This window comes from Polypterus senegalus, chromosome 14 (genome assembly GCF_016835505.1).
Source record: "Polypterus senegalus isolate Bchr_013 chromosome 14, ASM1683550v1, whole genome shotgun sequence".
In the NCBI taxonomy this organism is placed as follows: domain Eukaryota; kingdom Metazoa; phylum Chordata; class Cladistia; order Polypteriformes; family Polypteridae; genus Polypterus; species Polypterus senegalus.
This window is the reverse complement of record NC_053167.1, coordinates 53,413,505-53,438,804: the sequence shown is the minus strand read 5'-3', so window position 1 is coordinate 53,438,804 and position 25,300 is coordinate 53,413,505. Positions and strand designations below refer to the sequence as shown.

At 40.4% G+C, this 25,300-nt stretch overlaps 1 long non-coding RNA gene across 1 annotated transcript in view; it reads left to right on the top strand.

Moving 5' to 3' along the window:
* LOC120514458 overlaps nucleotides 1-13,601 on the top strand; it is a 73,746-nt gene extending 60,145 nt beyond the window's left edge. Inside the window, exon 3 of the long non-coding RNA XR_005630463.1 lies at nucleotides 13,368-13,601. This is a non-coding gene — a long non-coding RNA (uncharacterized LOC120514458). The remainder of the gene's footprint in view (nucleotides 1-13,367) is intronic.
* The last annotated feature ends 11,699 nt before the right edge of the window (nucleotides 13,602-25,300 follow it).

Genomic DNA, 25,300 nt, shown 5'->3' with positions numbered 1-25,300 from the left:
AAATCATCTGTAGTTAGTTTAGAATGCAGCAGCAAGAATATAAGCTAGAAAAAGAAAATCTGAGCACATCTCACCAGTCTTAGCATCGTTACACTGGTTACCTGTGTCTTTTAGAATTGACTTTAAAATACTATTAATAGCATAGAAAGCTTTAAATAATGTTGCTCCTTCTTACATATTGGAGTACCTACCCCCCCTACAACTCCAAGTTGTTACCTTAGATCTTCTAATGGTGGTCTGCTTATTATTCCAAGAGCCAAACATAAAAGAAGTGGTGAGGCAGACTTCTGCTGTTATGCACCAACAATCTGGAATACTTCACCAAACAGAGATATGCCAGCCTAACACTGTGGTTCATTTTAAAAACCTTCCAAAAACCCTCTTTTTAAATTTGTCCTTCTCATAACTACAATTGAGTTCTACCCTTAAACTAAATATGCAAGGAATTTTCATACTCCTCAGCGAATCTGCAATATTTGTTAATATTTAATTTTCTCAGTTTTCTTTTCTGGTCCTCTGGACCAACACCATCTGATCAAAGTCCTGCGCAGCCACCTGTAATGTTTGAATGAAAGTGGGCACCCCAACCTGTCACAAAAACCACTGCATCAATTCGTCTAAGACAAAGCCTTTAAAAAGCATAATAAAGAACTACATAAGAACATTCATGTTAGCCGGGTGGGGGGGCAGTCATTTGGCTTGAAATCCCTGTAGATTTTCTGTTTTTTCCAGCTTAACTGGACTCTTTTTATATTTTCTGTCCAACCTGGCCATCTGATCTTATCACCAGACTGTCATTTTCATACTTAGAAAACAAAACAAACACATTTTTAAAACTATTTTATATACATTTGTATACTATTTATGTATTATTTTTCTTATCTAATTTGAATTTGATTTTCTTTGCATGTAATTATTTCTTTAACATCTTGTAAAGCACTATGAGCTACATCTTTTTATGAAATCTGCTATAGAAATAAATGTTTTTGTTGTTGTCTGCCTCACAAAATTCAAAAATGAGGTTTTGCTTGTGTAAAAGGCGCTATATAGAACCCGACCCGGCACAGACCACGCAGAGGCAACGTGTACAAAACACACAGGCTTTTATTTTTCTTCAGCTGTGTGACACGTCTTCCCCGTGCCACACAGCCCAAACACAGTCCCAAAGCACCAAACAAAGCACAACACAAACCACAATTCTCCACCACTCCTCCCAGGCAAGCTTCGTCTCCTTCCTCCCAACTCTGGCTCCTCGAGTGGTGGTGGCTGGGCCCTTTTATAGCCCACCCGGAAGCGTTCCAGGTGATTAATCACCTGGTCCTAATTACACTTCCGGGTGGGGCTGAAAGCTCGTCCAGCCGGGCTGTGGGAAGCAGGCAGCTCCCCCTAGCGGCCACGCCGGGCCCCAACCAAGCTGTGGAGGACTCCATCTCCCATGGAGCCCTGCGGGCGGTTGGGGAGTCACCGTCGGCCAGGGAGGCTGCCACCAAGCGTCCCGGGGGAGGTATTGGACTTCCCATGGCGGCTCCCCCGGAACATAAGCAGCAGAGGCGTCCCTGCCGGGCATGGGACCCGGCTGTCCTTCACACTTGCAAAACTAGACCTCAAGGCTCTACTGAGGCCTAGAAATCAAAACTTTGCTTTAATTCCAAACTCAGGTGACAGGTTGTCTGGCCTATACAGTTCAGAAAAAGACAAACTTAAAAAACAGCAAGGTCAAAACAAAAATGTAGTCAGAAATGCATGCATTAAAAAGGCAAACCAAAGTAAAAAAAATCTAGTTGATAATCCAAATGTCTGAATCCAAAAACAAGCCAAAACTGAAATATCAATGAACAAAAAGAGAAAACCTACAATGCTGAAAATCATAATACAAAGAGAGACTAACTGAAGGAGAAATCACGTATGCAACAGCATCAGTATGGTGGCCTTCACAGTTTTATATAGTCTTGTGTATTGTTGACAGGAGACGCTGTCCCCTTAGGCTCAACAAAAAGAGCCAAAGAAAGATGTACATAATTAATCTAACAATAGTAACATCATTATATTTTATATAGTAGTATAAAATAAATACTAAGCAACATACTATTCACAAAACAGAACACTAATATACTCAAAAAAAATATTTAAAAGACAAAATAAAAAGAAAAGACGTGAGGCAGGGACAAGACTCTGGCTATTCCATAACACCACTGTTTGTCACTGTCTTCTATGACACAGTGGTCACGTGATGTATTGGGTGATCATGTCCTGTCCATTAAAGATGGAGGTGCACAGCTCCTGATGTCTGTCTATTAGGATCTCTTTGTTACCTAAACTAATTTCTTTATTATTTCAGTTAGAGTCGATTTAAAATATCTTGGACCATTGCTTTCTTTCTTGAATTCGATATCTTGCCAAGCATTTTAATTTTGTCTTTTGATCTTCTCTTAGACTTCCAGTATTTCTGACCAAGAAGCTGAAAGGCGAATCCAATAAGACTTTATAATACCTACTTATCTCTTTATTGCATGTTCAGATTTTGTTTTTTCAGTAGATCATTTCCTTTCATACTTTACACCTGCTCGCCACATTCATCTCTGTTTTTGCCTGTCCAGCATTGTGCTTTGTCTCCTGATCGCACCACCCTGCTTAGTCTCCTCTGATCACAACATCCCCAAACTCCTCTCTCTTCTTCTCTTATCTGTAATCCTCTGGTGTTAATTCCACTCACCATTACAAGTCTTGTCCACAAATGTTCTTACAGCTTCAGGCTCTTATAATGGGTGGCCACAAAGAACTTTGAAGCCCTGACCAGGAAATACACTTCAGGCATCACAGCCAGACTCCAGAAATTCTGGGGATGCCCTTCTCGTGACCTCTACTCCTAATTAATTGGCCAGATTGTCCTAATGTCCCCTGTCCATTATAATGGGCAGCATGGGTCTGCGTATAGTCATAATGGGTCTCGCTGCTAGCAGTTATTGGCTTCAGGACTATTTCTATATTATCTGCTGTTCTCCACTGCCCTTCTGTTATATAAAACTTCCATAATTAAAAGGCATATTACTTGCTGTTGCTGGTGGTCAGATGTCACAAAACGTGCTATTACTGCCAAACTCCTGTCCTGCTCAACTGGCCCCAACCAGGACCGCCAACATCATTTCAGAATGCAGCTCAAGGCAATGTCACATTGTAAGATATTTCCAGTGTGGAAGAAAAAATTAGACTCAGGGTCACATAGTCATTTAGGATAATGTGTTTTTATATTCTTTCCATATTCAAATATATCATTCGCCTTGAAGAAATAGCATAAAGGATTAAGGAGTACTAGGGAGTTGTACAGTTTTAACCATTATGGATGTAATGGTATGTCAAACAAAATGACGCCTTTTATTGGCTAACTAAAAAGATTATAATATGCAAGCTTTTGAGGCAACTCAGGCCCCTTCTTCAGTCAACATGTACATCTTTGCGTGAAGATGGGGCCTGATTTCTACCATACCAACAATTTTCACTTGTAGTCTTCATTTACATAATCTTAGCGAGTGTGAGGCAGTCGACAGCACACGCCTGTGAAACCAGTTGTGTAAGCCTAAGACTCTCTCCCATAAAACAGACCAGTTCTATTTTGTCTTTAGTCGTAGGAATGGCCTCTGTGTACATGAGAGCTGACAACCAATGAGCACTTATCCAGAAGAACAAGGCATATAATGAAGCAGTGAAGAATAAGGAACACAGGTGTTTTGAACTTTGCAAATGGAAGAGAGGTTCATCTCTCAGATTTCTTGTGTTTTACTTAAACAGAATAGAAAAAAGAAAAAGAAAGGACTGAGACTGTGACTAAACTTGCCATACCTGTTAACCTGTTTTAACCCTTAGCGCCAGTTCCATCAGGCAACACATTATTGGTTGTCACAAAACGGGGCAAGCATGACTGTGCTGGAAAGTCAGCATTCAGTCAGTAAACGTGACATGGGCTATGATTTTCAGTCATGTAAATTGACCTGATGACAAAATTAGCAACTTGGTCAACAAGTCTGGCACACCCCATGAGTGGAAATCACGCAGTGTGACATCGGCTTTACTCCAACTCTAAAGGGATTGTCAAGGAGAAATGGATGGTAATTTGTAGCACAAGGTCCCATATATTCTGTCTGCAGTCTGTTTTGTCCGTTAGCATTGAGGGGCTACAATTTCGTGTCAAACTCATTGTGATCCCTTAGGCTTTGTGTCTTTGCTCAGCTGCACCTCCCAAAATATGTGACATGATGTGCCTTTCAGAATATGAACAAGAATAAATACAAGACTCCCGCTTATATGGGTTTTTTGGCTACATTAACATTACTATCGGCTGAAGTTACTCAGATTTGATTTTTTGCCTGAGTATGATACAAATTTGACGTTTTTAGGGCTGAGTGGATATAGAAATCTGATCTTTCTGATATGTGGTCCTACATCGGATACATATCCAATTTGTGGCCATGTGACATGAATGAGAACGGTCAGATTGGAATTCATGTGTTTTTTTTGTCTAAATGCATGGGCTGATTGTTGTTGTCATCAGCCAGCACAGGCAGCATGAGAAGCATCCAATTGCAGAGCTGCATAGGCATACGTCACCACAGTCTACAGTAGATATGTCACTGCAGTTTCTGACTCCAGTTTCTTAGCAGAAGTGACGTTACTTCATGTCTATACTACACGTTAACCACACAAACCCTTCACCCTAAGTTATCACAAATTGTACTTACACCAAGAAACTGTGGGGACATATGGCTCTGCAGTTGTATATTACTGGGCTGCCTGGCAAAACAACAATGGAGGAGAGCTACAGCTATGACAACAGTCACGGTGCCACCATTGCATGCTCCTTTGTTGTACCCACACATCTCTTGGTGCAGAAGTACCAGCAATAGCTGCAAAAACAGTTAAGCTAGCTGTCTGGCTTTTTCTCAGCCTAATCATGTATAGTTGACGAACTGTTTGCAATTCTCCAGAGCAAAATATGATGCATACATGTGCTACTAACACGTTCATTTTATTGGTTTTAATACTACAAGTTGTTTCAGTCAGAGGACTATTTCATTTATGTTAGGTAGAATGCCCAGAGGGGACTGGGTGGTCCCGTGGCCTGGAACCCCTGCAGATTTTTTTTTCTCCAGCCGTCTGGAGTTTTTTTTCTGTTTTTTGTGTCCACCCTGGCCATCGGACCTTACTCCTTTTTTATGTTAACTAATGTCTTATTTTAATTTCTTATTTTGTCTTTTATTTTTCTTTTCTTCATTATGTAAAGCACTTTGAGCTACTTTTTGTATGAAAATGTGCTATATAAATAAATGTTGTTGTTCACAAATAGGAAGTTTATTGTTGTTGGTGACGCAGATGACTCGTGTACAAACATATCAATATGCATGTGCAGGTTGTTTCAGAGACCAGATACAGTTACAGATCACTTGTACTAATGAATATGAACAATCAAGACAGGCAAATCAATTTGAGCAAAAAATCAGAATTGAGCAATGAGGCTTGTAATGTGAATGTAGCCTTATAGACTTTTAGTATTTGAAGGAAAAACTTTGTCCCGGAGCTTCCATTGTGAGATATGGGAGCCACACTTCCACTCCACTTTTTTGCTGATGTTCATTTTGTGAGGAAAAGGACTGAGGCTTGGGTAAGTAGGAAATATCTGAGGGAGAAGGGCAACCTTCAAATAAAACGTGAGCTCACTAGGAAAGCAGGAAGTGAAAAAAGGGAGAAAGAGAAATTCTGTACAGGTGCAGTGACTAGCTGGAGTTTAATTTATAACCGTTAAGACTCCATGACTTAGAACAGCCTGAGAAGATGCCATCTAATGTCTTCTGCTGTCTTTCCTTTATTTTTAACTCGCCTATTTTGTGAAGGCCCAAAGGCAATATTTTGGCAGGCTGACAGCAGTTTTTGTTTTTTCATTGATTCTTTACCAGACAGCTCCTATATCATCAAATGCCCAGCTCGTAACTGTGATGCTTTGCTGAACGTGGCTTTTCAGATTTGCTGCCATTGATGATTAGCTGGTCTGTGTTCTAAGACATCAGTAGATTCTTTGATTACGTTTCTGTTCATTGCCGAGCTTCACTGCTGTGTTTCTTTTCTTTTGGCTTATTATCAGTGTATGCAGATGTCATCCCTCAAGAAGCACAGTTGTTGGCAAGAAAATTATTTCAAAATTTCTAAATAAAGGCTTCCATCAGGAAACACACTTTGTTCAATTTACTGCAAGAAGAAACAGAGCGGAAGCAGCTTGAGCAATTTATCGAGAGTAAACTACAACAAAATGATACCGGCTTTAGTGATGGCAGGTCGGTGAGTCTGATGAATTGTTTTGTGCAGTTGGAGAAACAAGGAGAGAAGCTAACAAAATTGCTTTTGAATTGTCCCCTGTCAGCTTGGGGAACTTGAGTCAAGCTATTTGTAAATTATTAGCAAAATTTAAAAGGCAAGGCCAGCTCTGCTCAACACAAAAATGATTTATTTGGCAAGCTTAAATAAATTTAGAAGGATTCAATTATGAGGCTACAAACCTAGTAAAGATGTTTCCTTTACAGCAGACATACATACTTTAAAATATTTTTTAAAACTAATATATTTTACAAAGTTTGATTTTTTATTAAATATTATCTTAAGTTGCTCCTGGAATTGACAGACATCAACACTGATTACAAATCACAGTAAGGTGCTCTTCACTGGAAATTGTCAAAATTACTTTCTGGATATCACAGCATTAACAGCAGGGGTTTTCCTAAATTGTATTGGCAGTTTGATGGCATGCACAGACTGCAGAGTTTATCTAAAAATGTTAGCTACAGTTTAGTTTATTCAGAATAGTGTAGACACATGAGGGACATTTCAGGCTGAACTCATGGCAGTGGATCAACGTGTGATTCACTGTCACATATGCAAGCTCTGGGAGCGCCTTGGTCGTTTCTGTGAAGTTAGTCTACTGAAATGAAACCTGAAATTGAAGTTGTCTCTGCTGGTCTGTAAGATGTTGTATCATTGTTGCTAGAGCAACATGGTTGGTCATGGTGTCCATTGAAACCCTGCCGACGACTCCACTGTAGGAAACAAACTAGAGAGGTAGAGGTTGGGGTGCCAAGATGGTAATTGTGTTTATTGGAACATAATGGCAGAAAATTCAAACCAGGAACTAAAATTGGAGAATCACTGGTCTGTCAAACATTTGGAATTTTTGCCTCTATAATACAAGGTCTGTCCTTGAAGGGATCAGGGTTGAAAATGAAGTTTGACTTTTGGTTGTCTGGTTGCTCTTTATCCTATATAGGAGACTGTCTGGAAGTGTCAGGGCTTCGGTTGACACAGCAGAAGTGATGTCATGGTTCACCCATTCTTAGTTACATCCTAAGATGCCACAACTTCAGTCACTCTTTGTTAATGTGGCCTTTGGTGGGGAACTGATGTCATTAGAAGTACCCGATTTTCCCTGGGTGTTTCAACCACTAATTATGACATACTCCAGTTGACAGGTCAGCAGTGGTGGATAAATCACTGCCTGCGAGCTCCTGGCCTTCAGCTCAACTCATGCCTTTTGTTCAATAACCAATAGGAGGCTTTTTCAGTTGCCTGTCCAATCCTGTGGGTAGCTGTCTTTCTTTCTCTCCCTGATATTCCCAGGGGGGTGAGTACTGACCACATCAGTTGTGCAGGGAACCCTGTACAGCCCACCTCGACAGGGAACAGCAATGCTTCCTACCTTTTATCACTGCACTTTTTGACCAAGTCCTGGTGTTTGGTGGTTTTCCTCTTGAGGACTTTGTTGCACCCCTCCTTGGGATATTGAGTTTTATCAGGATTAACCTTCTCGTTTGCTCTGACCAAATGATAATGTCAGGCCTTATGAGTGTTAAGAAAATTAGCGGTAACTACAGCCTCCTTCCCAGGTCCACCCTTATCTACCTCCCTTGTGCCATCTGAAGGATGTTGCTTTTTGCCTTACTTGCGGAGGATGGCCTCTCCCCAGCCCTGACGATGGGAATGCTTGCTCCATGATGTCTGCTAGAACCACAAGCACTTTGTTGTGCTGCCACCTGTATCTCCGTTGAATGATGGCAATGTTGCAACCTGCCAGGATGCAAAGTCTTCCTCCATTCTAAGGGAAACAAGGAAGTAGCAGGACTGTGTTTACTCTTATCCTTCACCATTCTTTTTTAGCTGCCCAAAGCCAAGGTGCTCCAGTGGCTTACGTGAATGACACTTATGAAGGAACAAAACATTAGAAATAGAAATGTTATTAACCAGAGAAGATCGTTTCTTCCAGCAATCATATTTGGATAGCAAACAGCTACATTTTGACAATAGTACATTCATCTACTTTTTAAGAACTGTCATAACATTTACTTTTACATGATATATTTTGTCTACACCATGCTTAAAGAAGCACTCCCATGGTTTCAGATGCAAAGGACTTCCAGTGAGTTAGCTTCTTAAAGTAGCATCAAAATTCTATCTCAAAATTCTTTATCATTAGAACTGAGGACTCTGTGTCCAGAAGCACTTCTGGTATGAATTCTGTGAAATCTGGTCTCTAAACTGTGGATTTCTTTACACCTGAGAGAAACTGGAGGCATAAATAAAATAGAATGTGGGCTTAGGAAAATATTGAGTAATAATGTTGGTTACAAGTGACGCGATGTACTGTACCTTTGAAACTGAACACTACAGACCACACTGGTTTACTATTCCTAGAATCGCACATCTTTTTTAATCTATTTTGGTCACAGACACAAACAAACAAAAATGAAGGTTAAGCCCTCAAAGGTCATTTATGATGAACTACAAAATCCTATAGATTGTGCAAAGTCTAATATTATAACAAAACATTTAGAAACCACCCAGCTTTTGAGAGTTTAAACATTCATAAACATCAAAGTGTCCACTACTGAAATTGTCACCTGTGAATCTAAGATGTTTAACAGGCATTGGCGGTTGTTGAAAGGTGTAAAATATTTGGCCATTTCGGTACACTTGAAAGCGACAAACGAACAATTCAGCGGCAGCCATCAACTCACATGCAGATCCATAGGTGAAGGGCTTAAGCATTTCACTCTTATAGTGCTCCTGTGTAGTATAATTATCTCCTGTACCGTCATCAGTCCACACCTTGAACCTGTCCCAGTCATTCAATACATAAGACACAATGTTCCTCCGGATATCAAGAATGAGCCTGATATGGCCGTGCAATATGTAACACAGAGAATGGAAAAGGTAGGTGCCATCTCCGGGCATGGAAACCACTCGGTAAGTGACAGTTCTTTGATCGATGGTGATCAGCTCGATAGACATGTTAATGGGGGTACGGTTGGAATGATAAAGGAAATGGGTACCTGAACAATGTAAACTAAGTCTAAAATACCTACACAATAACTATAATCGCAATAAATGAACAATAAAACAGTGGAGAAGCCGTGGATTAAATAAAAAGGCTGTAGTTATCAGCAGGGAGACGTGAATCCCGTGGTGAAGCAAGGAAGGAAATGTAAAGACTGGAGCGACGGACGGCCTTATATAGGCAGGCAGCCAACAACGTGGGAGGCGTTGGGATGGGGGACCTAACGCCACCTCACACGGTGACCGAACTGCAGGCTATGGACGTATATATGTACGTAAGTAGGATTCAGTTAGCGTTGGGAACCCGCGTACCAAATTTCTTGAAGATGGGCCCATAAGTAACAAAGACCATTGAAAAGTTCAATATGGCGGTCGACAGTGGCATCATACCACCGAAATAAGTATGTACATTGGTTTCGGTTAGTGCAGGGAAGCCACCTACCAAATTTCGTGAAGATGGGGCCATAAATAAGAAAGTTCAACATGACGGACGTTGTCGACCGTTATGACCGTTACGCGTAGAATTTCGAAATGAAACCTGCTTAACTTTTGTAAGTAAGCTGTAAGGAATGAGCCTGCCAAATTTCAGCCTTCTACCTACATGGGAAGTTGGAGAATTAGTGACACTGGAAACTTCAATATGGCGGCCGACAGTGGCATCATACCACTGAAATAAGTACGTACATCGGTTTTGGTTAGTGCAGGGAAGCCACCTATCAAATTTCATGAAGATGGGGCCATAAATAAGAAAGTTAAACATGGCAAACGTTTTCAACCGTTATCGACTGTTATGACCGTTACATGTAGAATTTCGAAATGAAACCTGCTTAACTTTTGTAAGTAAGCTCTAAGGAATACGCCTGCCAGATTTCAGCCTTCTACCTACACGGGAAGTTGTAGAATTAGTGATGAGTGAGTGAGTCAGTGAGGGCTTTGCCTTTTATTAGTATAGATCTACATATATACACACATATATATATATATATATATATACATATCCACATATATATATATACTGTATATACATATATATACACATACATACATACATATATATATACATACTGTATCTACAAAAATATATATACTGTATATAGCAAAATCCCCGCGCTTCGCAGCGACGAAGTACTGCTTTTAAATTTTTATTAAGAAGAAAAGAAAACCTTTTTAAACTGAGGGAAAATATACCAATAACTATCTGTCAAGGATCTCTTTGTATACCACGTTGTCAGTTCAGCACTCCGGTTGTAATATGACCAAGCTGTGCACTGAGCTTACTTTTGAGAATGCAACGTATAGTTGTCCAGGAGAAAAGCAATGTTGCCTCAAATCAATGGCAACCTTTTGTAGGGTCTGTCCCTGAGACTTATTAATTGTCATTGCGAAGCACAGCTGTACTGGAAATTTGAGACATTTGAATTGAAATGGGATATAAGAGGGTATAACGGTGATGCGAGGAATACATTCAGAGTGTGGCGCTCTGCTGTTTTTTTTTGTAGCTGCCCTCACACAGCTTCTCCGCTGCTTTATAAACGAACGCCACACAAGGCCGTCGTTTCTCCTTGCTTCGCGGTTCTGTACTGTTTTATTGTTCGTTTATTACGATTGTTATAGTTATTGTGTAGCTATTCGAGAATTACTTTACTGTTCAGGTACCCATTTCCTTTATTTAATCAGCGGCTTGTATGCTATTTTTTGTTCGTTTATTACGATTATAGATATTTATTGATTCCCTTCTTTAGCTGACTGCCTGCTCATATAAGGTACTCCGCTGTTTTTTTGTGAAGCAGCCTTTACACAGCTTCTCCGCTGTTTTATAAACGAACGACATACAGTATAAGGCCATCCTTTTTCCTTGCCTCACCAAGGAAGCTGCCTTTTTAATTTAATCCACGGATTCTCCACTGTTTTATTGTTTGTCTATTACGATTGTTATAGTTCTCTTTATATAGCACGTTGTCAGTTCAGCACTCTGATTGTAATATGACGAAGCTGCACGAGCTCACTGTTGAGAATGCAGCGTATAGTTGTCCAGGAGAAAACCAATCTTGCCTGAAATCAATGGCAACCTTTTGTAGGGTCTGTCCCTGAGACTTATTACTTGTCATCGTGCAGCAGAGCCTTACTGGAAATTGGAGGCATCTGAATTGAAATGGGAGATCAGAGGGTATAACGGGGATGCGAGGAATACATTGAGTGTGGAGAAACTCTAGAGATAGCGTGTGTATTAACTTGTGGATTTTTCTGTGAGTATTTGGTGGCAGCGTGACGAAGTTGCTTCTGCAAGACCGCTTGGAGCATATTCTTTTCCTACCTTGTCAATTGTGTAATGCGTTTTTTTAACAGGTTTGATGCATGGAAGTGATCACTCGTACTGCGTTCAGTCAGTTCACGTGAGCTGCTCTCTTGTGTGATGTTGCGATGCCCACGGCTTTATTTAATGTTAGCTAAGACCTGGCACTTAAAAGTTTTTCGCTACAGCAATTTTAACTCCGTTACAAAGTGATCCAAAATCTCGTTTATACATCGTGTCTTCTCATTAAACTTGTATCTCGCGAATAAAGTATTCGACAAAGGCATGAAGAACGGCAGCTGGAGCGTGTCCATAAACTTAATTTAAACTTACGGTTAACACCGTTCCGCAGTAGCTGCACTTATGAATAAGCTTGTATGCGTTTTTCTTCAGCGCTCTTTGGGAGCTCTTCCTTCTTTTCTACGTACTGCATTCACAGTCAGTTCATGTGATTACGTGGGAGGCGTGATGATGTGACACGCAGCTCCGCCCCCCACGACCATCGAGCTAAAGTCCATTACAGTATATGGAGAAAAATAGCTTCCAGTTATGACAATTATGCGTAGAATTTCGAAATGAAACCTGCCCAACTTTTGTTAGTAAGCTGTAAGGAATGAGCCTGCCAGATTTCAGCCTTCTACCTACACGGGAAGTTGGAGAATTAGTGATGAGTGAGTCAGTGAGTGAGTGAGTGAGTGAGTGAGTGAGTGAGTCAGTGAGGGCTTTGCCTTTTATTAGTATATATATATATATATATATATATATACAGTATATATATACAGTATATATTGTGTGTCATCGAAGGGAATGATGGGTGAAAGGACATGGTAAATGTTGGGGCACAACCTGGCCATTCCCGTTTACTTTTAAATTTGAACAAAAATAGTGTACAATGGCACAATAACAAACCAAAATAGACGTTCTTTAGTATGCTCAACAACAAAAAAATTGCCTCTAAAAGGCTTCTTTAATCACTTCGCTTAGGATTTTAAGGAGCTTCGTCTCTTCAAGCTTCTAGCCAGTAAGTGACACCTCCTTCTGGCCAGCTGGGCTTTTATGGTTCTGGGACCAGAAGGGGTAGAGCCAATTGCCCTCACTGGGTGATTTCTCTGCACTGTGTAGGCAAAGTAAGATGACAGTTAACAACAGCGACCCTCTTGGCCCACAGCTCCACTGGAGGGTGACCTTCTGACACACACAAGTGGCAATATACCGTATATGTTTGTATTGTCACATGTAGAATACAGTGAAATTATGACTTGTATGTCTGACCAGCCAGTGATAAGTGACCACCCTCTGGCACCATCGATAAACAAAAATTATCACATGGACCACTATTGGCCTAACATTTTCATACAGCACAATCAATGTATTTTAAATAATGTAACCCTGAGATGGAATATGCATTACCTCAGAAAATGACCCACTCAGGATCAATGGCAAGAAATGAACTTACAGCCTTTTTGTTTTCATATACTGTCTTTTTTAAAGAACACTACCCCAAAGTTGCTTCATGGAAACAGTTTTGGGTAAGGCAGAACCATCTTGGAACATTTAAAGTATGTGTTCACCTTTTGGGACACCCTGTATATATACTATTGACACGCATGAGTGCATAGGGAGCCATTTACAGACCTGATGCGTACAGCAGCATATCGTACAAGGGGACAATGACGGGGTACTAACCTCTCTTTCTTTATTTCCTCAGAAAGAACGCAGCACCACTGCCGTGAGTTTACCCGGACTTGCTGAAGAAACCAGCCACTTCCGGGTCCCTTCCTTCCCTCTGGTCCCCTCCTGATGATGTCATTACCCCACCCACCAACACGGTTCCTTCCCAGCATTCCGCCTGTCTACTTCCGTCCCCACCTCATAAATTGTCTGCCTGTCAACTCCTCATTTGTCTGTTGTGTTGTATATGAAACTGACTGACCTTGCATCCTTCCAGTATACGGGGACGGAAACCCCAAACCTTTATGCTTGTCTTGTTTTGTCTTTTACACTATAAATATAGAAGCAAAGGTCTGTGATACGGTTTGCATATCTGTAGCTAGAGATCCACAAAGGGAGAAAATGAGTCACATATTAAATAGTTTTTTATTCATAAGCTTTCAACAACCTACCAGACGTAATCATCAGAGGAAAATAATTAGACATGCAGGAATTAGACAATGTATAGCAGGTAAAGGGTGGGGTGGAGGGTTAGGGTTGTATGGGGGGTTGGATTAATAAAGTGGGGTTTGGAAGGTGTTGGTCAGAGTCTTTTTTATTATTTGGATGTTCTTCTTCATAAACTTGCATTTGCTGGATTAAGTCCCACAACTTATCTAAAAGACTTTTACTTATGCTCAAACATTTAACATATGACTCAGATATTTCTGTTAACAGCAGTGAGATGGCATTACAGTGCCTGAAGAATGTATCCAATGTATGTAGCCGGGGACGAGAGGAGGGCTTGTGCCTCCTCCAGACCGCGAGGGGGCGTCCGTACTGGTTAGGTTGGGGGCCTCGGGTACAGGGCTTAGAAGCCCAACTCTGTAGGGACCCGAGGTCACCGCCAGGCGGCGCCCCGATGCCGATTTATCCCGTGTGGTCCCTGGCCGGGGATGGAGCCCGGCCGGGACGCCCAGGAAGACCAGAGGAGGGCTTGTGCCTCCTCCAGACCGCAAGGGGGCGATCGCCCTGGTTGTATAGGGGGCCACGGGTAGAGGGCTTGGAAGCCCAACCCTGTAGGGGCCCGTGGCCACTGCCAGGCGGCGCCCTGGAGCCTGAGGAACCCTGGAGCCCAGCACTTCCGCCACACCAGGAAGAGCTGGGGGGAAGACTTATTGTGGCGCCCGGAGAGCTGCAGGGAGGACAGCCGGCACTTCCGCCACGCTGGGGTGTGGCCAAGGAGGGAATGCCGGAAACACCTGGTGCTCATCCGGGAGCACTATATAAGGGGCCGCCTCCTTTCAGTCGAGAGCGGAAGTCGGGTGGAAGAGGACGGAGCTAGCGGGAGGACTTGAGGTGGCCAGAAGAGAGAGAGGCATTGTAAGGCCTGGAGAAGAAAGAGAGGCATTGTAAGGCCTGGAAGAGAGGCATTGTAAGGCCTGGACTTGGGGAATCGGTGCAAGAGGCACTGGGAGTTGAGCGCGGGATTTGTACATAGTGTAAATAAACGAGTGTGTGGTGAAAACAACGATGTCTGTCTGCCTGTGTCCGGGTTCAAGTTCACACCATGGTAGGGCTTAGGGAGGAGAGAAAGAGAGCAATACAATTTCTATTTATCCCTTATACGCCAAAAACCGTAAATACCAACATAACAATACGCTCCACAGTTGTATCACTTGGCAATAATATGAAATCTTTGTCAAAGCTATCTTATGTAACAATGTACTACCCTAACCTAGAACTGAAAACAATGTCAACAAAATTTCAGAAGAAATATTTCTTTGACCAATCAGAGAACTTTATGAGTTGGAATATCAAGGGTCTCAGTCATGAATTAAAGAGAAAGAAAGTACTCTCACCCTTAACAAGTCTAAATGTCAAGAGAGTATTTTTACAGGAGACTTACTTATTAAAGAAGGACCAGTTTCGGTTGCAAATAGAGTGGTCTGGCCAAATTTTTCAGTCTAGCTATACCAGGGGTGTAGGAATCTTAATACACAGAACTATTCAATTTGTAGTGTCAGGTTTAATATCTGATTCTGAAGGGCAATATCTCATGGTGACGGGCAATTTGTCTAATATTAAAATGATTTAAATTAATATTTATACACCTAACGTGGATGATAGGCCTTTCTTCCAAGATTTATTTGTATTTATCCCTAATGTGAACACTCACAAAATTATAATGGCCGGAGACTTTAATTGTGTTTTAAATATAGATGAATCCTCAGATACAACAGCAATAACATCTAATACTGCACAGATAGTTACACAGTTTGTAACGGATCATAACTTATCAGACCCATGGAGGTTTTTAAATCCTAACCTAAGAGCATACTCCTTCTTCTTACCCGTACATTTGTCAAGAATTGATTATTTCCTCATAGATGATAATTTTTCCTACTATCAAATCTTGCTGAGAACTACAGAGAATTCATATCTAAGCAAAGTGATTATTTTCTTGAGACAAATGCATCCTCAGAGGTCTCAGCAGGTATACTCAGATTATTTCATATTTTTCTCCAAAAAATAAATTGGAAACCAAGAAGACGTCTGAGTTAATCAGTGAAATTACCAGAATAGATCTAGAATACGCCAGGTCTTCAAGTGAGGCACTCTATAGGAAAAAACAGGTTTTGCAATCACAATTTAACCTCTTGACTACTAAAGAAATGGAACAGCTTATCTTTAAATCGTAACATCATTATTATGAACATGGAGAGAAGGCCAATAAGATCTTAGCACAACAAATCTACAAGCAGGAAGTCTGTAATGAAATAACAGCAACTAACAACACAGATGAGATAAAATTATTGACCATAAAAATATAACCCAAACATTTAGAGAGTACTATAAGTCCTTATATTTTACTCAGTTTAAAGAAGGTAAGAGACCATCTAAAGTGTTTCTTGATTCATTACAGATACCACAGCTAGATATTTAAAGTGCTGCGGAACTGGATAAACTTCTGACACGTTCAGAATTACTAGATGCTATAAACTCACTTCAAAGTGGAAAAGCAGCGAGCCCCGATGGCTACTCGGCGGAATTAAAAAAAAAATCAAATAAGTTAGCACCTCTGTTATTAGCAATGTTTATACAAGCTAAAGACAAAGAAAAAAATTACCTTTAACTTTTTGCTAAGCATTAATTACCATCTTTCCTAATAAAAACAAGGACCTACTACAATGTGCATCATACAGACCAATCTCTCTTCTGAATAACAATGTTAAGATACTTTAAGTTCTAGCCAGAAGGATTGAGAAAGTACTTCCTTGTGTAATATCACAAGACCAAACAGGATTTATTAAAGGCATACACTTAACTTCTAACTTTCTACGTATGTTTAATATAATATATTCACCCATTATATCTAACACCCCAGAAGTCTTATCTTTAGATGCAAAAAAACTATTTGATATGGTTGAATGGGACTACCTATTCACCACATTGCACAATTTGGGTTTGGCCAAAACATATGTGCATGGATCAAACTACTTTATACTAGTCCAGACGCCTCCATTCATATTAACAACATTATTTTGGACTACTTCAAACTAGAACATGGCACTCGACAAGGATGCCTTTAATCACTTTTGCTCTTTGCAATCGCCATTGAACCGTTGGCTGTATACTTTAGAAATGCATCAGAGATGAAGGGGATTCTTAGAGAAGGACATGAACAGAAAATATCACTATACACAGATGATATTGTACTGTATATATTTGACCCACAAAATTCTTTGCCAGCAGTCCTAAATGCATTAGCAGATTTTCAAAAGATATCTGGACTTAAAATGAATTTGAATAATAGCGTGCTGTTTCCAGTGAATTCTCTAGCATATAATATTGAACTGGACACCTTCCCATTTATCACAGCAAATCAGTTTATCTAGGGGTATGTATTACAAGTAAATATAAAGCTCTTTTTCAACAAAATTTTGCTGTTTGCATGGAAAAAATTAAACAAGACATTAATAGATCATCTACCCTCCACCTTACATTAGCAGGGAGAACATTGTTAAGGTGACCATCCTCCCTAAGCTGCTCTTCCTATTTGAAAGTGTCCCCATATACATTAACAAATCATTTATTTAAGAAATTAGACTCAATCATAACTTAATTTATTTGGAACTCAAAACATCCATGCATCCAAAGGGCGACTCTATAATGACCTAAAAAAGATGGGGAGCATGATACTACCTAACTTTCAATTTTATTACTGGGCGGCAAATTTACAAGTTATAAAGTCCAGGACATCAATACAAATCGATGAATATCCACAAGCCTGGTCTACAATAGAAATAAAATCTTGCAGCACTTCTTTATATTTTCTGCTCTGTTCCACAGTTAATATAAACTACTGTCATTACACTAATAATCCAGTTGCCTTTCATACTCTCCGAATATGAAAACAATGTAGGAAGCACTTTAAGGCAGAGAAGCTCATATCTGTTGCAACTGTACTTGGCAACCACCTTTTTCCACACTCTCAAAAATATATACTATTTAATATCTGGAAAATGTCCAGGATCAAAACACTTAGACACTTGTACATACATAATGTCTTTGCATCCTACGAACAATTACACTTCAAATACAACTTCACATCAACACAATTCTTTCACTACTTTCAAGCTAGAAACTTTGCTAAATCTGCCCAATTTTCCTCACCTTCCACAATTTTCTATCCATCCATTTTCTAACCCGCTGAATCCGAATACAGGGTCATGGGGGTCTGCTGGAGCCAATCCCAGCCAACACAGGGCACAAGGCAGGAACCAATCCTGGGCAGGGTGCCAACCCACCGCAGGACACACACAAACACACCCACACACCAGGGCCAATTTAGAATCGCCAATCCACCTAACCGGAGCGCCCGGAGGAAACCCACGCAGACATGGGGAGAACATGCAAACTCCACGCAGGGAGGACCCGGGAAGCGAACCCGGGTCTCCTAACTGCGAGGCAGCAGCGCTACCACTGCGCCACCGTGCCGCCCACATTGTTCTATTGCAGAAGAATTATTGATCAGTCATCTCTAAATTTTGGGGAAAGGATCTTTTGCTTAATATTTCAGTAAAGGAGTGTAAGGCAGCCATGCACAAAATACACTTGAGCTATATAGGTACAAAGCATTGAATTACTCAACTTAAAATCTTTCATCAAATGCATTTATCTCATTCAAAATTGTCCAAAATGTTTCCAAGGCACGTTTCGACATGTGAACGTTGCAGTCTAGCTCGGGCCTCACTGGTCCACATGTCCTGGGCGTGCATCAAACTAACAACATTTTGTACAAAAATCTTTGCATGCCTATCAATCAGACAGCCTCTGTGTCACATTCATTCCTAATGGTGTAATCCCAGATGGCCTTAAAATGGAGAAATTGCTTTTACTACACTAATAGCATGTAGACTTATCTTGCTTAACTGGAAGAATCCCACCCCACCACACTTAAGTCACTGGGTAACTGATTTTCTGTACTACTTGAAATTGGAAAAAAATCATATTCTCACTTAGGGGATCTCTTCAAAACTTTTAAAAAATATGGCAAGATCTAATCAATAACATTTTAGAATAAGCTTTCATCTCGGGGAGTCGGATACCATACTTTTCTTGTTCCTTATATAGAGTAGCTTTGTTTGCTGTCTCTTCTCCCTTTTTCTTGGCTGGGGGTTTAATTTTGCTTTGATTTGATTGGTTAAGTTTGACTTAACTGTATGGAATGTTATCTGTTTCTAATTAAAATCAACAAAAAAAGAATACTGTATATCCATTGCTGATGATGAGATCATGGTCTCTTTTAATGTTGTGTCATTATATTCAACGATCCCAATTCATCTGGCCACAAAGCCTTTATTGACAAAACTAAACAAAAACCGCACCATACAAAGCTCGAACGAAGCTAACCACTAAGGACATATAATAATATGACTTAGCTAATATCACTTAGCCAAAAAAAAAAAAAAAACACTTCCATTTTAATGGAAAAATACTATAGACAGAAAGAAGGCATGCCAATGGGATCTCCGTTATTAGGACTCTTAGCTGAAATGGTTTTGCAGCAATTTGAAAGCACGCCTCTAACTCAGTTCCACCTTAAACTCTGGATCCATTACATTGACGACACATTTGTCATATTTAAAAGTAACCAGCTGAATGAAATCTACAGCCACATCAACTCAGTAGTCCCTGTAATCAAATTCACGATAGAAAAAGAAATGAACAGATGCATCAATATCCTTGACATTTCCATTGAAAGAGGTAACCACGCCAGTTTAATTATGAGTGTTTATTGCAAGGAATGTTATGCAGATAAAATACTACACTTTTCCAGCAACCATCCTTCATCACATAAACAGAGATGTAAGACTTTGTTCAAAAGAATTAACAACCATTGTAACACATGCAATACATGCTAAGGGTTATACATGGTACAAACATCTAAAAGACTTGCAACACGCATACAGGAACATTGCAGTGCCAGCAGAAGAAGTGACCCACAGTCTCTGATATACATACACACAAGTTCCACCGGACAAACGTTTAACTGGGACACTGTGAAAGTAAAATTCAGGGCCAATACTAAGAGTGCCAGAGAGCTATCTGAATCGTGACTCTCTAATGAAAATGCCATTAACAGACACTTGGACTTGAACCCAGCATATGCAGGCTTAAAAAGAAGAACATCCAAATAATATAAAAGACTGTATGATCAACACCTTCCGAACCCCAGCCCTGAGGAACTCCTTGTGTGAATGGTGATAGGCTGGACCTGCTGTTGGCAAGACTAACAAACTCTTGCCTGTCGGTCATTTAGAACTTAAACCACTGGAGGGCAGTGCCAAAGACACCCAGAATGTTCTCCATTCTGGACAGCAGAATGTCATGTCTGACAGTGTCAGATCCTGAATTAATATGCTCGTTTGTCCAGAGTCTGTTGCCATAAGCAAATCATTGGTTACTTGAAACAGGGCAGTTTCACAGCTGTGCTGCACTCTGCAACCAAACTGAAAGGGTTTCATCCATTTATTAGAAGTTAAATAATTGCTGAGTTGGGAGACTACAACATACTCAAGAACTTTTGATAGAAAAGGCAAGTGGGAAATAGGCTGAAAATTGTTAAGATGGTCAGCATCAAGACCAGACTTTTTAACATTTGTTTTACAGAAGCGATTTTAAAAGTGGCTAGCACAAAGACATTGTCAAGGGATGTATTTATTATTGTTGTTACAGTCGGGATTATGGCATGAAGGCAGGATTTAAGAAGTGTGGTGGGGATGGGATCCAGTACACAAATAGTCTGCCTCACCTTACTAAGAAGTTCATTAACAAATGAAGATGTGACTGTTGAAAATTTAGAAAAGGAGGCTGATGGCATGGGAAGACAGAGAAAGATATAAATGGATGACAGATTTGTGTTCTGATAGGATCAATGCTTTGTCATTAATAAATCTTGTGTTAAACAATGCAATATTAGCTAATAAGGGTTCATTGTGCACAGATCAATAACCAGCATTTATTTTGCCATATTGCACACCGACACGCTAATTTCCAAAGCGATGAGTAGGACAGCGTACTCCTGAAAAAATGCTGCCAGTGAACTTTTCCATTTGCAGCCCAGTGGTGACGACCTGACTCTAAAGTGTAAATATTTGGGCAAAGCACAATACCAATATCTTTTAGGACATTCTAGTCTGACCATTTGCTGTGGACAAACTGTGTAATATGAAGGAGTTCATAAAAAGAGTATTTCAGCATGGTAGAAAACCAGTACTTATCTGACAGTAGTAGAGATGCAGCACATTGCAGCAGACGTGCAATGACAGCAAAGCAGCAAAAAATTCAGAAGAAGCATAGTAGCAGATATTACAAGATGAAAGATAGCTACCAGAATTTGGAGGTTGCAATACTCAGCCACATACATATAACATTAGGTGTTAGAGGCGTGATCACACCAAAGCTGCAACTCAGGTGGCTACAATCATCAGATCATTTCTTAGTCATTCCAAATCGAAACACTTAAAGAAGGAATCAACAGCAATCCAGGCCATCCATTACAACTAGAACAAGAGACAGAACATCTCCAGCTTACTGGAATGTACCTTTTGTTAAGGGAATTGGCACATCTAAGCCACAACAGGAAAATACATCCGTATCTACTACTACTGGCACTACTATTAGTACTAGTTCTACTACTGGAACTACTACTAGTACTACTACTGGTACTAATACCGGTACTGCTACTACTACTACTGCTACTACAATTACTACTACTACTACTACTATTAGCACTACTACTACTACTATGACTGCTGCTACTATCAGTACTACTACTGTTACTACTAATGCTACTGGTACTACTATTGATACTACTTCTAGTATTACTACTACTATAAATACTACCACTACTAAAACTAATAGTATTACTACTAATACTGGTAATACTACCACTACTGTTACTGGTACAGTACTACTACTACTACTACTACTGATACTATTAATAGTAATACTGTACTACTATTATTACTAAAGCTACTAGTATTAACACTGGTAATACTACTACTATGACTACTACTACTGGTACTACAATCCTTTCACATTTTATGCCAAGATGACCTTGGTAACTTTGTTGTAAGCTGAACAATCTTCATTACCAAAGCTCCTGTCAAAATCCTCACTCAAAGACTTTGACACTTCTTCTTCTACGCTACAGTAGCTAGCATAACGAGCAACTGGGTCTGCCTAACGTTTTTATAGAGAAACTTAAGCATGATGTAATGTTAACTATGTAATTACCTCAAAGATCACACACTCACTTAAGTGTCCACATTGTTTGTCAATTAACCCTATTTGTGTGTATGAACAATTCTGTCCACTGAAGTATTCCTGCCAGTATAAATAAAAATCACACATCAGCAGCACTGTAAATGAATGCTGCCTGAAATCCTGAGATGTCTGTGAGTGTCGGGAGGAGGCAGGGCAACAGCCATATCACATTAGCCATTTCACTCTCCATGCTTTGAGCACTGGTGTGATTTTGATTGCTGCAGTGCACCCTAAGCCGTGTTTATTATAACTTTTATTAGATTCGTATGCTGCACTACGTTGGCCATTGTGTATGGATGTACTGCATAGGTGGGTTTGCAAACAGGCCCAGTTCCATCTTAGACTGTGAATGAAAATAAATTAAACATTAAGTCAGAAGAGATACTCTAGTAGGGGCTACACAAATGGCAAGCTGAAGCCCACTTCAGTTGCTGGGTACTCTGATTTAATGGTTGTGATGGTCAGAATTAATCGAAAAACAGGCCATTAGAAAGAAAGATAATTATGTGAAGCACTACTGTATGTTGGCTGTTTGATTAAATGCATATCTGAGAGATAACAAATCATGTGCTTTCAGAATTGCGGTGAGAGCTATGAGAGCTCTCTACTTGACTACATGTGGATGCATGCGGTGTTTTTTGTTAACAACAATATTGATGTAACCCTAACATTTAAAGGAACATGAAATACACTGCATTCCTTAAGAAGAAGGCAGCCTTGTTCAGCACTGATTTATATTAGCTTCTTTTAATTATGTTCACAAATCAATTACCTTTATTTATATGGCAGATGCCTTTATCCAAAGCAACTTACAACATTTGAGATACAATTGGTTACATTTGTTTTCCCAATTGGACCACAGGTAGGTAAAGTGACTTACTCAGGGTCACACGGTGTCAGTGGTGGAATTTAAAGACAAAACCTCAGGGTTTGAAGTCTAAAGCCTTAACCACTGCGCCACACTGCCTGCCAATTAACATAGTGAGCATGACTTTGAAAACTCAGAATGTCACAAAAAGATCATAGCACTTTTTCTTTAGCTGATAAAATGATTTTATCTTTTGGAGAGATTTATTTGAGTGCACAGTGATTGCAAAAAGAGTAGTTTAGGAATAGGACAAGTGCCCTGTATGGGACTATTGAGCTGCATTAAACTAATGCCAAGGACGTCAAAGTACAGTATATATATATATATAAAAAGGGATTTTATTACAAAAATAATAACAGACAAGTACATGGAATTGGAGAGCACAGTACACAAATAATATGGAGTACAATAAACATAAAAATCTCTCTGACACCAGCTAAATAAGATCTGAAGCACCATCCGTCTGGTAAGATGGATGGTCCACTTATACATTCATGCTTTTACCTTGGCTAGCCTTCTTCTGCTCTCTCTATTCCTGAGCTCATCCCAGCTTTCAACTGAGGCTGTAATGGGGCTTCAAGCTCTCACAAGGACCTACTTCGGGAGAAGGTCTTCTGTCAAGAAAACAACCTTCCATTGCCTACTAGCAAACTCTCATTGCAAAAAAAAAAAAACAATTCACATCAGAAACCTCAATGACTAAAAAACAAAGGTGTGTGAACTTGTGACCGTTCAGTGAGCCAATTTAGAAATTGAGAAAAAAAGCTGAACTGAAAACGCTGGAAAACACTATATAATAAAGGATTTGGTCAAATCTGCAAAACCACAGGGGGGATATTTCTCTATTGTGGGCTATGGTTCAAATGACATTGTGAGTTGAGCTGTGTCAAAACAGCAGCTCTCTATGCTCAACTACTTCATTAAACAACAAATAGGTATGCTTTTCAAAGCAATTATATAGTTTGCTTGAGACCTATCAATGCTTGCATGTACTGGGTATTGGGCAAGTTTGTAGGGTCCAGCAGCTGTAGGGCATCTGTTGACAAAGAAAGATTCACTGATCTTGACTTTGCCGATGATGCTGTGATCTTCGCGAAGTCCATGGAGGCTCTGATCAGGGATCCTGAGAGACTGAGTTAGGAGTCTGAGTGTCAGGGCTTGCGAGTGTCCTGGATAAAAACCAAGATCCAGGCCTTTAATGACCTCTTAGGCACAGCCATCAGCATTGTGTCTGCCTGAAGAGAGAGTGTCAAACTTGTTGAGAAGTTTACTTACCTTAGCAGTGACATTTATGACTCTGGTGACTCTTCTGATGAAGTTAGTAGACAGATTGGCAGAGCATGGGGGGTCATGAGGTCCCTGGAAAGGGGTGTGTGGTCCTCCCAATATCTATGCAAAAGGACGAAGGTCCAAGTCTTTAGAGTCCTGGTGCTTCCTGTCTTGCTATATGGTTGTGAGACATGGACGCTATTCAGTGACCTGAGACAAAGACTAGACTCCTTTGGTACTGTGTGCCTTTGGAGAATCCTTGTGTACCGCTGATTTGACTTTGTGTTGAATGAGCAGTTGCTCGTGGAGTCTCAAATGAGGCATATTACCTACATTGTGAGGGAACATCTGTTATGGCACTATGGCCATGTTGCATGATTCCCAGAGGGTGATCCGGATTAGTGGATCCTCATTGTTGAGGACCCGAGTGGCTGGACCAGACCAAGGGAACACCCACCTAACACCTGGCTGCAGCAGATAGAGGGTCATTTCTGGAAGGTGGGACTAGACTGGACTGGTCTGCCTGGGGGGTTGACAACCAGGATCCTGAACTGTTTTGTCATGTGGTGGGTGCAGCAACATGCTGTACCAGTACATGCTCCCCGACCTGCCCTGACCTGATTGCCTCAGACCAAGGGCCAACTGTAGCTAAAATAAGGATAATAAATGCATAGATTTAATTAAAAAATCTAATCATATAAAGAAAAGTCCATTACAAATACTTCACAAATTTGCCTAGAATGTTGTTTGCAAAAACGTGAAGGATTGATTAGCTCAGGGATTCCATTTTTGAAGACAGAAGTGAAGGGAAGGGCCGCTGTGTCAGTGCTACTTGGTTGTAAAACCGCTGTCCCAATGTCCTGGATAAATTATCTACCACGGCCTGGTCATTCTGTTCCCCTAACCATCCTTGTCTTTGATTGGCTATCTCTGACTCCTTCACCACCTAACAACTAATGTGTGGGGAGCATACTGGCACAAAATGGCTACTGTCACATAACCCTGGTGGATGCTGCACA